Source organism: Macaca fascicularis, chromosome 12, assembly GCF_037993035.2.
Source record: "Macaca fascicularis isolate 582-1 chromosome 12, T2T-MFA8v1.1".
NCBI lineage: Eukaryota > Metazoa > Chordata > Mammalia > Primates > Cercopithecidae > Macaca > Macaca fascicularis.
The window spans coordinates 22,188,978-22,201,240 of NC_088386.1; the positions used below are offsets into that span (position 1 = coordinate 22,188,978).

Below are 12,263 nucleotides of genomic sequence, written 5' to 3' on the forward strand. Positions count from 1 at the left end.
GTGTCTGGCACAGAGTCTGTGCCCCACTAAATATCCGCCAAATGAATTAAATGTATGACCTGGGTATGTGAATTTTTTTATGTGCATAAAATATAAATGAGTGAAATGGGCAACTGCCCCCTGGCCTGAGGGTTGGGGGAACGGTGGGTGTTGGTGGAGCTGGGTGACCTGCAGAGAGCAGCTCTCCTTTGTCTGATGGGGCAGACACTTCTCAGCCCTGGCCAACTCTTGTCACAGGGAATCTGGGCTGTATTGTCAGATTGTAAAGTATTTTTTTTAAAGAAAAGCTAGAAAATAAAATTTAAATAAAGTAAAATCACCTGATTTTGTTTTGTTTTGTTTTGGAAATGGAGTTTCACTCTTGTTGCCCAGGCTGGAGTGCAGTGGCACAGTCTCAGCTCACTGCAACCTCTGCCTCTCAGGTTCAAGTGATTCGCCTGTCTCAGCCTCCCAAGTTGCTGGGATTACAGGTGCCCGCCACAACGCCCGGCTAATTTTTTTGTATTTTTAGTCAAGATGGGGTTTCACCATGTTGGCCAGGCTGGTCTTGAACTTCTTAGGTGATCCACCCGCCTTGGCCTCCCAAAGTGCTGGAATTACAGGCGTTAGCCACGGTGCCTGGCCAAATCACCTGATTTTTAAATATTAGTAACCAAGTCATATTTTCACCAAGACCTTGTGTAGGTCAGACAAAAACATCTGTGAGTCAGATGACAGGTGGGTACCCAGGATGAGACCTCTGCGGTAGATATTCCACTTTGAAAATTCTCTTCTGTCCTATTCTAGCCTATTCTAAAATTCTATACTTCCATTAAATTGTTTCCATATGTCCCACTATAGTGGGAAGAATATTGACTAATCAAACATAAATCAAAGTATGTCTTAAACGGTAAAGATGGGGCCAACTTATTTGTCTCCCGGAACTGACAGGGGTAAGTTTGCTCCCTAGAAAACCCAGCTGCCTCTTTAATAGCACAGAGAAAACTGACGCGCAATGTGGACAGATTGGTTCAAGGAGCGAGGTGACGGGACTCCTGTCACATTATTTATCAGGCTTATAGAATGTAGAAGATTTCCTCCGTGCAAGATAGCAACTCCACTGGGCCCTAGCTCTGTTCTTATTGGGTGGCTTGCAGAAAAATAATCCCTTCTTTTCTACTCTGTCACTCCAAATTTCATTTTGTGCAGTGCATTTTATTCTCACATCATGGTTTCTGCTGCTTGGCTGCTATTAACAATCCTTAATGCATGTATTTGATAACTTGTGAAATGTCCCAGCAAGTCCACTGGGATCTGTAAAGGACTGTGATGAAACTATGGCTGAAACAAACAGGAAAATGTCCAACAAATGGAATTGCTCTGATGACCTCCAATCCCAGGGCCACCGTGATGAATGACGCTCTTTTGCCAATTACATCCGCTGTAATTGGACCCCTTCCTGCTGCGGAACAAGTTATTTTATGACTGTAATATGGTGTATGATATGGAAATATGGGCCTTGGGACGCATCGGGAACTGTAAGTTCCTGGACAGGGTCAGACAATAAGAGGTGAGAGAGAGAGGAGCCAGGAAATGCTGGTATGCACTAACGCAGAAGTAAAAAGAGTGCTGGGGAAAAGAGGGGCAAGAGGCAAGAAAGCAGTCATCATGGCCGGTGGCAAGAATCACTATGGAGGAGCACAAAGAACTCTGGCTGGAGACTCACAAGACCTTGGTTGAAATATCAGCTCCATTTTTTTTATTTTTTAAATTATTATTATCAGCTACGTGTGACTATGGGCAAGTTCCTAAATCTGAGACTCAGTTCCATCATCTATAACATGGAACTAGTAAAGCCTTTCCTCCCAGGGTTGACATGAAAAGCAAATGAACCAATGGATGTGTGATGCCAGGTGCAGCCTAGAGCTGCAGCCCAGACCCTGGGTCTCACAATCTCCAGGTATAAAATGGTAACTGGGATTAAGCCAGACCAAGGGTGTAAACTCAAACGCTGACAGGCTTGAGACAGACAACCTTAAGGAGCCAGAGAGAAAACTGCTGCACGCTGATGACCACCTCAGTCTGACTGGAGCCTGTTAGCCCTGCTGCGTGCTCTTCAGCACTTTCAAGAGAAGCCTCAACCCTGATCTCAAGGTGAGGCCCTCCTGACTCATAAATGTGGGCACCTAACTCCCACTCCCTGTTAAAAATACATTGCCTGGGCCACCAGTGTGTGACAGGCCATACAAAACTCAGATCATTCCAGCCCATGCACCACCATTTTGCAACCTCTAAACAGAGGATTTAGAAGGGTTGTAGAAGGATTTTTTATCAAGGCCTGGGTAAATAACTCTGGGTTCAGATGACCATAGGGAATGTAATTTTGACTCAGAACCCAAGCTGTGCCTGGAACTCAACAGAAAAGTCAGAAAACTTTGGTGACCCAAATCTGGGATTCAGAAAAGGTCCATTCTTTGTAGAATATGGGGAGAACCAAAAAAGCCAGGTATACATCGAATAAGTGGTTTTTCTACCCCCAACCAATTGCATCAGAATCTCTTGTGGTGATGCTGGGGTATTGGTATTTTTAAAGGCTCCCCAGGCCAGGCGCAGTGGCTCATGCCTGTAATCCTAGCACTTTGGGAGGCCAAGGCGGGTGGATTACCTGAGGTCAGGAGTTCGATACCAGCCTGGCCAATATGGTAAAACCCCATCTCTATTAAAAAAGTACAAAAAAAAAAAAATTAGTTGGGTGTGGTGGTGGGCACCTGTAATCCCAGCCACTCAGGAGGCTGAGGCAGGAGAATCACTTGAACCCAGGAGGCGGTGGTTGCAGTAAGCCGAGATCGCGCCATCACACTCCAACCTGAGTGACAGAGTGAGACTCCATTTCAAAAAATAAAAGCCTCCCCAAAAGTTCCTTGAGAGACTGAATGATGCAGCCATGATTGTGACAACCATGATAACATTTTGAAAAGGTAATCTGGGCTTACATGGAATAATAATTCTAATTTATCTTGAAATACATATTCTGTGAAATAAACAAGGAAATTCGTTCTCCAAGAACTTTTTATTTTGTTTTGTAGTCTCATCCCTCAAATTGCAGAATAATAAAAATACCTGCCCTCCCCACCTAACTCATCAACATCTTCACCTGTATAAACAAATGAACACATGTGTACCTATGAGATCAGTATGTACAACAGAAAGTTTTGTTGCTGTTGCTGCTAGAGAATTGCATTTACGATGGCTATCAATTTTTAACGATGGAGAGTTGCAAGTACGTTGATTGGTAAATTAAACTTGGCCACACATTATTTGAAGCTCCTTTCCTGAAGGGCTGGAGGCCGTTTCCACACTCCTGGAAGTTGGGCTGGGCTCGTGACTTGCTTTGACCAATAGAGTGTGATGAAAGTGATCTGTGACTTCAGAGCTCAGGCTTTAAGGGACTTTGCAGCCTCCATTCTCGTGTTCTTGGAACCCAGCTGCCATGTGTTGAAGCTGCACTATCTTGCTGGAGTGGCCAGAGAGGAGAAGCAAGTTGCTCTCATGGACAGCCCAGCTGTCAGACTCATGAGCAGGGCTGTCTGGGACCGGCCAGTCACCAGCTGACTTGCCAACTGAGATCTGCCAACAGATTGCAAATGCAAAGTCGGCCTGACTGACACCATATGGGGAGGAGATGGGCTGTCTCAGCTGAGCCCAGTCCAAATTATTGACCCCCAAAATTGTGAGCAAATAAATAATAGTCATTTTAAACCACTCCATTTCAAGGGTGGTTTGTTACATAGCAAAAGATCGCTGATACACCTTGCCTGTCTTTTAGGCATTTCTTTAATCATGGGGAAACTTTCAGAAAGTTGAGCAAATACTCATTCATTACTTTCTGGGAGGCCCAGAAGTTAGTGCAATATTTCAAAAGGAATACTTACTGTTTGGATCTATTTATGCTTTGAATAATGGATAGGCATCTGAAGGAGGGAAGGGAGGTGCTGAGGTCTGGGGAGGATTTAGGAATCTCTGGATGGAATTGGATAGTGTTGGCTGAGTGTGGTGGCTCATGCCTGTAATCCCAGCACCTTGGGAGGCCAAGGTGGGAGGGTCCTTTGAGGCCAGGAGTTTAAGACCAGCCTGGGCAACATAGTGAGACCCCGTCTCTATAAATTTTTCTTTTAAAAATTGCTGGGTGTGGTGGCACATGCCTGTAGTTCCAGTGACTCGGAAGGCTGAGGTGGGAAGATTGCTTGAGCCCAGGAGTTCAAAGCTGCAGTGAGCCATGATCACACCACTTCACTCCAGTCTGGGTGATACAGAAAGACCCTGTCTTTTTTTTTTTTTTTTTTTTTAAAGGAAGAATTAGATAGTGCTGTTTAGTCCATTTGGATGACTATAATAAAATACCCTCAGCTGAGTGGCTTATAAACAACACAAATTTATTTCTGATAGTTCTGGAGGCTGGAATGGCCAAGATCAAGACACCAGTGGATGCTGTATCTGGTGAGGGTCAACTTTATGGTTCATAGATGGTGTCTTCTCACTGTGTCCTCATATGGCAGAAAGAGCAAGGGATCGCGCTAAGGCCTCTTCCAAGGGCACTAATCCCATTCACGAAGACTCTTCATGGCCTAATCTCCTCCTAAAGTTCCCATTTACTATTACCATCAATTTGGGAGTCAGGATTTCAATATATAAATTTTAAGGGTACTCAAACATTCAGACATTAGCAAGTAGGATGTTTTTAGCTATAAATAGCAAAATAAACAAGCAAAAGATTTTTGGAAAAAATATGGACACATCTTGCTTAAGAAGTTGGGAAGTAAGTGAATACAGGGTTAGTATAGTAGCTAAAGTTTCTGGGCTGCAACCCTTTTTTGGCCTTCCCACCTCTAGTGAGTCAATGTTTTTTCTCATGGTCTCAAGATGACAGTTGCAGCTCCAACTTGCCTTACAATGACATTCCACCTTCCTAAAGGGGAAAGTGGTGGGAAAGAAGGTTCTACTTCCATGTGGCTCTATTTATAAGAGAAGAAAATTTTTCTAGGAGTTTCTTAGTAGTCTTTTGCTCATGCTTCATTGACCAAAGTGAGATTACTTGGCCACCCTACTGCAAAGGAGGCTGGGAAAGTAGCCATGTGCTCTTTCCAGTCCCTGTTGTGAGAGATGGGCTCTGCCTTAAGCAAAAAAAGGGTAAAGATGGCTGTTAAAAAGCTACACACAGAGGCAGAGCTGGCCTTTGCCCTCTTCCAGAGGACAGGTGCAGAGAGGCGTGAGTGCCTTAGGGTCCCAAGGTCGTGTGGTCAAGCCAGGGGTCTATTTGGGTTGCTTAACAAACATGATATACAGAACACATAAATATGTCCCCAAATTATCCAAGATCTTAGATCTGTGGAAAGTGACTTAAAAAGGCGAAATATTTCAATGTTCTGATGAGACATCAAGACAGATATTTCACAGCCATTTGCCTTTTGTATGAAGTGCTTATGCTGAAGTTACTCTAACCATAACACAGAAACTTTTTGCTGTTATAGTGAATAGACATTGCGCGTTTGCAGAGCCGGCTGACTACATTAGCAGAATGGAAGGTGGTTGTGATGGTCTGAGTGGAAAATTCCCTTAATCCATTGTGTCTTGGTGGCGGGAAGTCAGAGACAAAGGAGCTTTCTCTGTGGATGTTTTAGGAGGTTGAGTCAAAACCAAGATGGTGGCCAAAGTAATTTCTACACCTTAAAGGGTTAGAGAGGAACATAATTCTCTGCATCTTTCAAAGTAATGCCTGCTTCATGCTACCTGTTAATGGAGTTGAGAGCGGATTTGAAGCCTGAGGGAGGCAGGTAATTGTTGCATTCCTCATTTCGATCAGACCCGCTTTAGGCTACCAGGGTGGTAGTGGTCTCCCAGGCTGGCTTGAGACTCGATCTTTTCAAACCAACTCTTCTAATTTGCTTCAGACTATTTCTCTGTTCTTTTAAAAAGTAAGTTGGTAAAGCTTCACAAATCACCTATTAAATTTGAGTTGTTTTGTTTTTTACCTAAGGTAATTTGTTGACTTTTTTCTTTCCTTCTCCTTGTTTTTGCACGGTGGGGAGGTGTGGGGGTGGAGTCTCACTCTGTAGCCCAAGCTGGAGTGCAGTGGTGCGATCTTGCCTCACTGCAACCTCTGCCTCCCGGGTTCAAGCGATTCTCGTGCCTCAGCCTCCTGAGTAGCTGGGATCACAAGCACTAATCTTTTGGATTTACTTGACTCTTTGGACTCTTCTTGACTGCTTTGTATGTGACACTCAGTATCTGGAATTGTTCTAATGGTTTCCCCAGATAGCATGTAGCTAAGGATCCAAATGTCCAGTCCTGTGAGACATTAGCAGCTCACTGAAGTCTGACTGGGAGCTGAAACCTTAACTAGTTTGACCATGCAGTGGCCAATTCAATAGTTTGCTTTAAAAAAAAAAATTCCTTCTTCTTAAAATTTAAGAGATATGGACTAGTTAGAAAGTAAAATATAAATAATTTATAATTGTTATCAGAGATAACTCTCCTTTCCATTTTGGTGAATATCCTAATCTTTGTGGGGGAAATAGTATATGTATATACTATACATATATATGCATAAATATTATATATGTATAATTTCCCCTCAAAAAAATATATGGAAATTTATTATATATACAGTATTTAAAAATGGAATCACATTGAACATACTGTTCTATAATGAATTTTTTATTTCATTTTTTATTTAACGATATCTCATGAACTTTTCCCATGAACATTTTTTCTTGTGAATGTTTATTCCCTAACAAGATTTTTAAATTTATTATGCCATCATGTATTTAATTAATCTTTCATTTTTAGACATTTACATTGCTTTCACTTTTTCTATTATAAGCAATGCTATGATATAAATAGCCATGGGGCTAAATATTCAAATAATCATATTTTAGAGTACATTCTTTACAGTGGAGTCAATTGTTTGCTAATAAACTGCCTCCTGGTACTGACCCAGAAGTGCTATGGGGTGGCATGTGTAGGGTTGTGGCCAGGTACCAGTGGTTTCGGGGCATTTGTTATAGGGTATGCAATGGAGATGCTGGGCACAGGGAGACCACATGAACTCTTCCAATGAGGTCAGTTTGAGAAACTCAACACTTGACAAATAGGGGTTATGTATGTCTCTAAAGCAAATTCTGCCAAATTAATTTCTGTTCAGTGACACAGACCCACTTGGCCTTGGCTTTGGACTGCAGTGACCAGCAGAACAAAGTTATATGGGGTCAAGTATACATTCCCCTCCCCATCCCCAATAGTCTCAAATGCTTGGTTGAAGGAGAAAGAAGAAATTGTGATGGAGCAAGAGCTGGAAGATTTACCGCTCTAAAGATGACTGGGTGATATGGTTTGGCCCTGTGTCCCCACCCAAATCTCATCTTGAATTGTACTCCCATAATTCCCCCATGTTGTGGGAGGGAGCCGGTAGCAGTTAATTGAACCATGGGGGCAGTTTCCCCCATACTGTTCTTATGGTAGTGAATAGTCTCACGAGATCTAATGGTTTGATATGAGGAAACACACTTCGCTTGGTTCTCATTCTCTTCTCTTGTCTGCCACCATGTGAGACGTTCGTTTCACCTTCCACCATGATTGTCAGGTCTCCCCAGCCATGTGGAACTGTGAGTCCAATTAAACCTCTTTCTTTTGTAAATTGCCCAGTCTCAGGTATGTCTTTATCAGCAACATGAAAACAGACTAATACACTGGGTCACATTTTTGCTTACAAGTCTGGCCTCTGTTTTGTGATTTCAGGATTATAATCTAGGATCCATGAATTTAAGAAGTCAGTAACTGATAAAATAAAATAGAAACTCAGCCAAGGTGGTGGTGAATTCTGGTCCTAATTATTACTTTGCTGAAATGTTTATCTTTTGTACCTTCCCAACTTTAACCACTGTTTGCTTTTTTGTGCCCCTTTCTCTGTCATATGTTCTAATATAATATATAATTTTGCTGGATAAACACTAGGGGCATTTGATAGAAATGGATAAAATTAAGTTAATAATTAGCCTAGTTCTCTGACTACAAGTATGGGTGTGGGAGTTAATAGTAACTTTTAAATTTCTCTTTATACTTTTTCAAATCATATATATGTATTTGAAATGTGCACTCCCTCCACCCCTCCTTCTCCTTTTTTTTTTTTTTTTTTTTTGAGCTCTCAGGAGGATTTAAGGTGATGTGAGGTAATGACAGGCTTGAAAACTCCCAAACCAAACCGGCCTGCTGTGGGTCCCACTTTGCTGTCTTCTGGTTGGAGGGTCTTGGGTTAGTTATTTAATTCCTCTAATCTTCAGCTTCTTTATCTTAAAATAAGTATTTCATTAGTTTCTTTAATATGTGAAACGGACTCTGGTTAATTTAAGCAAGAAAAAGATTTACAGGAATGATACTGGGAAGCTCATGAAATGGAAGAAAGAGCTGAAGAATGGAATCTTTGTAAGGGCTGAGTCAGGGATTCTATCCAGGGAGAGCAGACTACAAATGTCCTAGGCCCTGACCTGTCTCCAGCCCCTGGAGGAGGAACCTCATTGGCTGGCATTGAGTCAGCACATCCTCCTCTGTCCTCTCCTCTCCCTAGAGGGGTGTTACTGGGCAGTTTGATTGGCAGTTCCACTAGAGTCACATGAAATACAGAAAGGACACTTACTTAACACCAAGGAGACTATTATCAGAGGAAGGCATATACGAAACTCAGAATAACACCTCAGAGCTCTTAGGAAGATCTGGATACTACACCTAAGGTACCTTAACAAACAACAGCTATTGTGGTCATTATTTCTATCAGAAGTTAAGCCCAAGGTTACCCATTAGGTTAGTATGAGAGTAAGAAGAGAAATGAAGTGTTTTTTTTTTTTTTTTTTTCTTTTGAGGTCAGTGCATTCTCTTCACACAACATTTTACTAAGAAGTAGATTGTGCCCCTTCTCAGGCAGACTGAATCAGAATCTCTTTGGAGAGGGTCCCGGGACTCCCCCTCTTTAACAAGGAACCCAGGCGAACTTTGTGCACACTAGTTTTGAGACCCAGAGCCGTTACTGAGTAGGTGGGAGAATTTGACTACCTGCTGAGATAGCATTTTCAAAGGTGAGATTTTTCTCTACCACTGTAGTTACAGAGAGCCTGTGTTTTGCTTGAAGGAGTAAAACAACCTAATCAGACAGATTGGTCTATAAGCTGTGATTCACAACACTGGCTGCACATGAGAATCACCTGGGGGGCATTGACAACATACTGGTACCTGGGATCCATCATGAAGAGCCCCAGTGTGACTGTTTCCCACCAGCAACCAGATGTTTTCAATGTGCTCCCAGGGTGGGAACTATGGAGAGACGCTTTTCAAGACAGTCGGGAAGCCCAGTGGCCTTGCCCTTCTGGGAAATGACTAAGGATGCTGTGGTTTCAAAGCATGTGCACGTCAATGACCTTGTTTGATCCTAGGGCAGATGGGGGCATGTAGTGATCTCCTGCTCCTGATTTTACAGATGCAGAAACTGACTGCTCCGAAAGATTCATTGACGGCAGAGCCGAGAAAAGACAGTGTGAGAACCGTTCTTCCAGCCTGAGGCTCATATTTCCGTCCTCTTCCCTCTCAGAGACTGGGGGAGCATCCATATTTTCCAAACTTTCTTTCCATTACAGGTTCAAGGAAACCTAAACATGAGCCCCTACACCCCTCACCAGAGAGCTTATGTGAGAATTCTTACTCTTCAGGGCCTTCAGCCACTTTCTGGGAGGTCTTCTAAGTCATTTCTGTCCCTCATGCGTTGATTTAGCCACCAGTGTCCTGAGTGTTGTGCCTTCCGGGAATAAAGGGAGTGAGGGCAGCAAGTGTAACGACACTGTCCCTGCCAGCATCCTGCCGGCTGGGCTCATCTTCTGAAGGAACATTCCCGAAGGAGCTGTGAACTCTGCTGCAAACGGAGCCTGCCTTAGAGTTCTCTTCCTTCCACGCAACATCAGACCAAGCGCTAAGCACAGTCAATATTCCATGATTAGACACAGTGAGAATCTTCTCACCCTCTGACCTCTCCCGCATCTGCCTTCTCGTGACCACCTTTTAAAGCTTATTTTTTCATTAAAAAACTAATATATAGTCACCAAAGGACACACAGAAGTACAGAAAATGAGAAATAGGAAAAAACCACGTGATTATAAGTATTTATTACAAACACTATGTATCTACTAAACTTATCTTCTGTTATCTGTATAACAGTCAGCCCTTCACATGAGGAGCTTCAGAGCCTGAGTTCTTACCCCGCTCCACCTTCCCTTCCATAGCCACCAGGAAAGCACAAGGCCCTGCTAAGGCGTGAGGTACTTCCTTCCGGACTTCTTTCCTGTTTTCCACCTGTGCAAACTGTTTGGGTGAGGGAAAAAGGACAAGATGGAGGAAGGTGAACAAGAAGGCACAATCCATGTTGCTTCCTGGTTCTTCCTCACCAACTTTCCCGCGCCCGGGAATGCTGGGATGATGCAGATCAACCGAGCATGTGCCAGGTGACGCCAATCCGAAGAGATCGAAACTTACCCGGCCACGCCTATGGAGACGTCCCTATCATGCCCTTATCCCGCCCACTGCCCCCCCCTTCCAGTACCAGTGCATAAAAGTCCGCCGTTGGCGGGAACTGGCATGACTTCTTTGGCCCCCGCATTCGTGGACTGGAAAACCTCACCCCAGAGTGCCGGCGCGACTTCCCTGGCCCTTTCCCGCAGACCAGTGAACCTGGCTCAAGAGCGCGTGCATATTTGCAAATAAAAGGGCTGCCACTTTCTTCGCTCGTTTTGGCCTTCATTGATATTTAGTCTTTGCGTCTATTAATAATAGTAATAGAGAAAACACAAACCTCTTGTTCCCTGAAGGAGGGAAGCATTGGATATTTCTGGGTCTTTGCTCTGCTAGGCTTGGCATGAAGAGTAATTCCCCGTTCTGCCCATTGGCTCTGCTATCAAGGCACAGCCCAAAGATAACCTCTCTGTTATGGGCTGAATTATGTCTCCTCCAAAATTTAGGTGTTGGAACTTAATGGTCAATATGATGATATTGAGAGGTGGGGTCTTTAAGCGGTAATTAGGCCAGGTTGGGGGGGGGGGGGTCTTTAAGCTGTAATTAGACCAGGTGGGGGTGTTTAAGAGGTAATTAGGTCATGATGACTTCTCTCCTCGTGAATGGGATTAGGTGCCCTTATAAAAGGGCATGGTGGAGGGAGCTGGTCCTTTTTGTCCGTCTTCTGACATGTAAGGAAGTAGCATTCCTCTGGAGGACGCAGCATTCAAGCTGCCATCTTGGAAGCAGAGACTGGATCCTTACCAGTCAAGCAACGTTCCAGGGCCTTGATCTTGGACTTCCCAGCCTTCATAACTGTAAGAAAACAAATTTCTGTTCTTTATAAGTGTCTCTGTCTTAGATATTTTGTCATAATGGCATAATTGGACTAAGATAGGGCCTTTGAAGAGTTAAGTTAAAATAATGCTGTTAGGTTGGGTGCTAATACAATCTGACCGGTGTCCTTTTAAGAAGAGGAAATTTGGACACACACACATATCAGGGATGTGCCTGCACAGATGATAGGCTATGTGAGAACACACCAAGAAGGTGTTATCAGCAAACCAAGGAGAGAGGTCTCAGAAGAAACCAAACCTACTGACACCTTGACTTCGGACTTCTAAACCTCCAGAAGTCTCAGAAAATAAACGTCTGTTGTTTAAGCCGCCGAGTCTGTCATGGCAGCCTGGGCAAACTGATACACCCTCTGGATGCTTCTAACACCGGCCCTGCTCCTGTGCAGAGGTGATACCTTTTCCTTGGTGCACTCAGCTTGTCCCCTTTATTTCACAGTTTTCCCATTTGTCACCCCCTCTTTGTAATAAGCTCTTTGAGGGCCAGGCCTGACTCATTTCTGCATTCTCAGCATCTATCACAGCACTGAGTGTATGCCACACTTGGGAAAACATATTTGAATGAGTGAGGGAATGAATGAATGAGCAACAGACTGCTTTAAGCTCTTGCCTGGTATCCTGGCTCCTACAAGGGGTGCAACAGCTGCTTGTGGGTAGGTGGACTCATGCATGTGGCAGACGTTCAGGGAAGCATTCAGGGACTCCAGACATGGAGAGAGGTCGGGCAGATGGGCAGGACGCAGGGATGATGGTCCAGCTCCCCACCCACCGCACCCCCTCCTGCTGACTCACATGCCTTGGAGCAGTCCTGTGCTTCACAGCCTGCCAGCCTAGCCCCCGGCTCCC

The 12,263-nt window shown here is 43.9% G+C and overlaps 1 long non-coding RNA gene across 1 annotated transcript in view; it reads left to right on the forward strand.

Annotated features, from left to right (window-relative positions):
* The first annotated feature begins 11,232 nt into the window (after positions 1-11,232).
* LOC135966420 (uncharacterized) overlaps positions 11,233-12,263 on the forward strand; it is a 55,224-nt gene continuing 54,193 nt past the window's right edge. Inside the window, exon 1 of the long non-coding RNA XR_010579743.1 lies at positions 11,233-11,381. This is a non-coding gene — a long non-coding RNA (uncharacterized lncRNA). The remainder of the gene's footprint in view (positions 11,382-12,263) is intronic.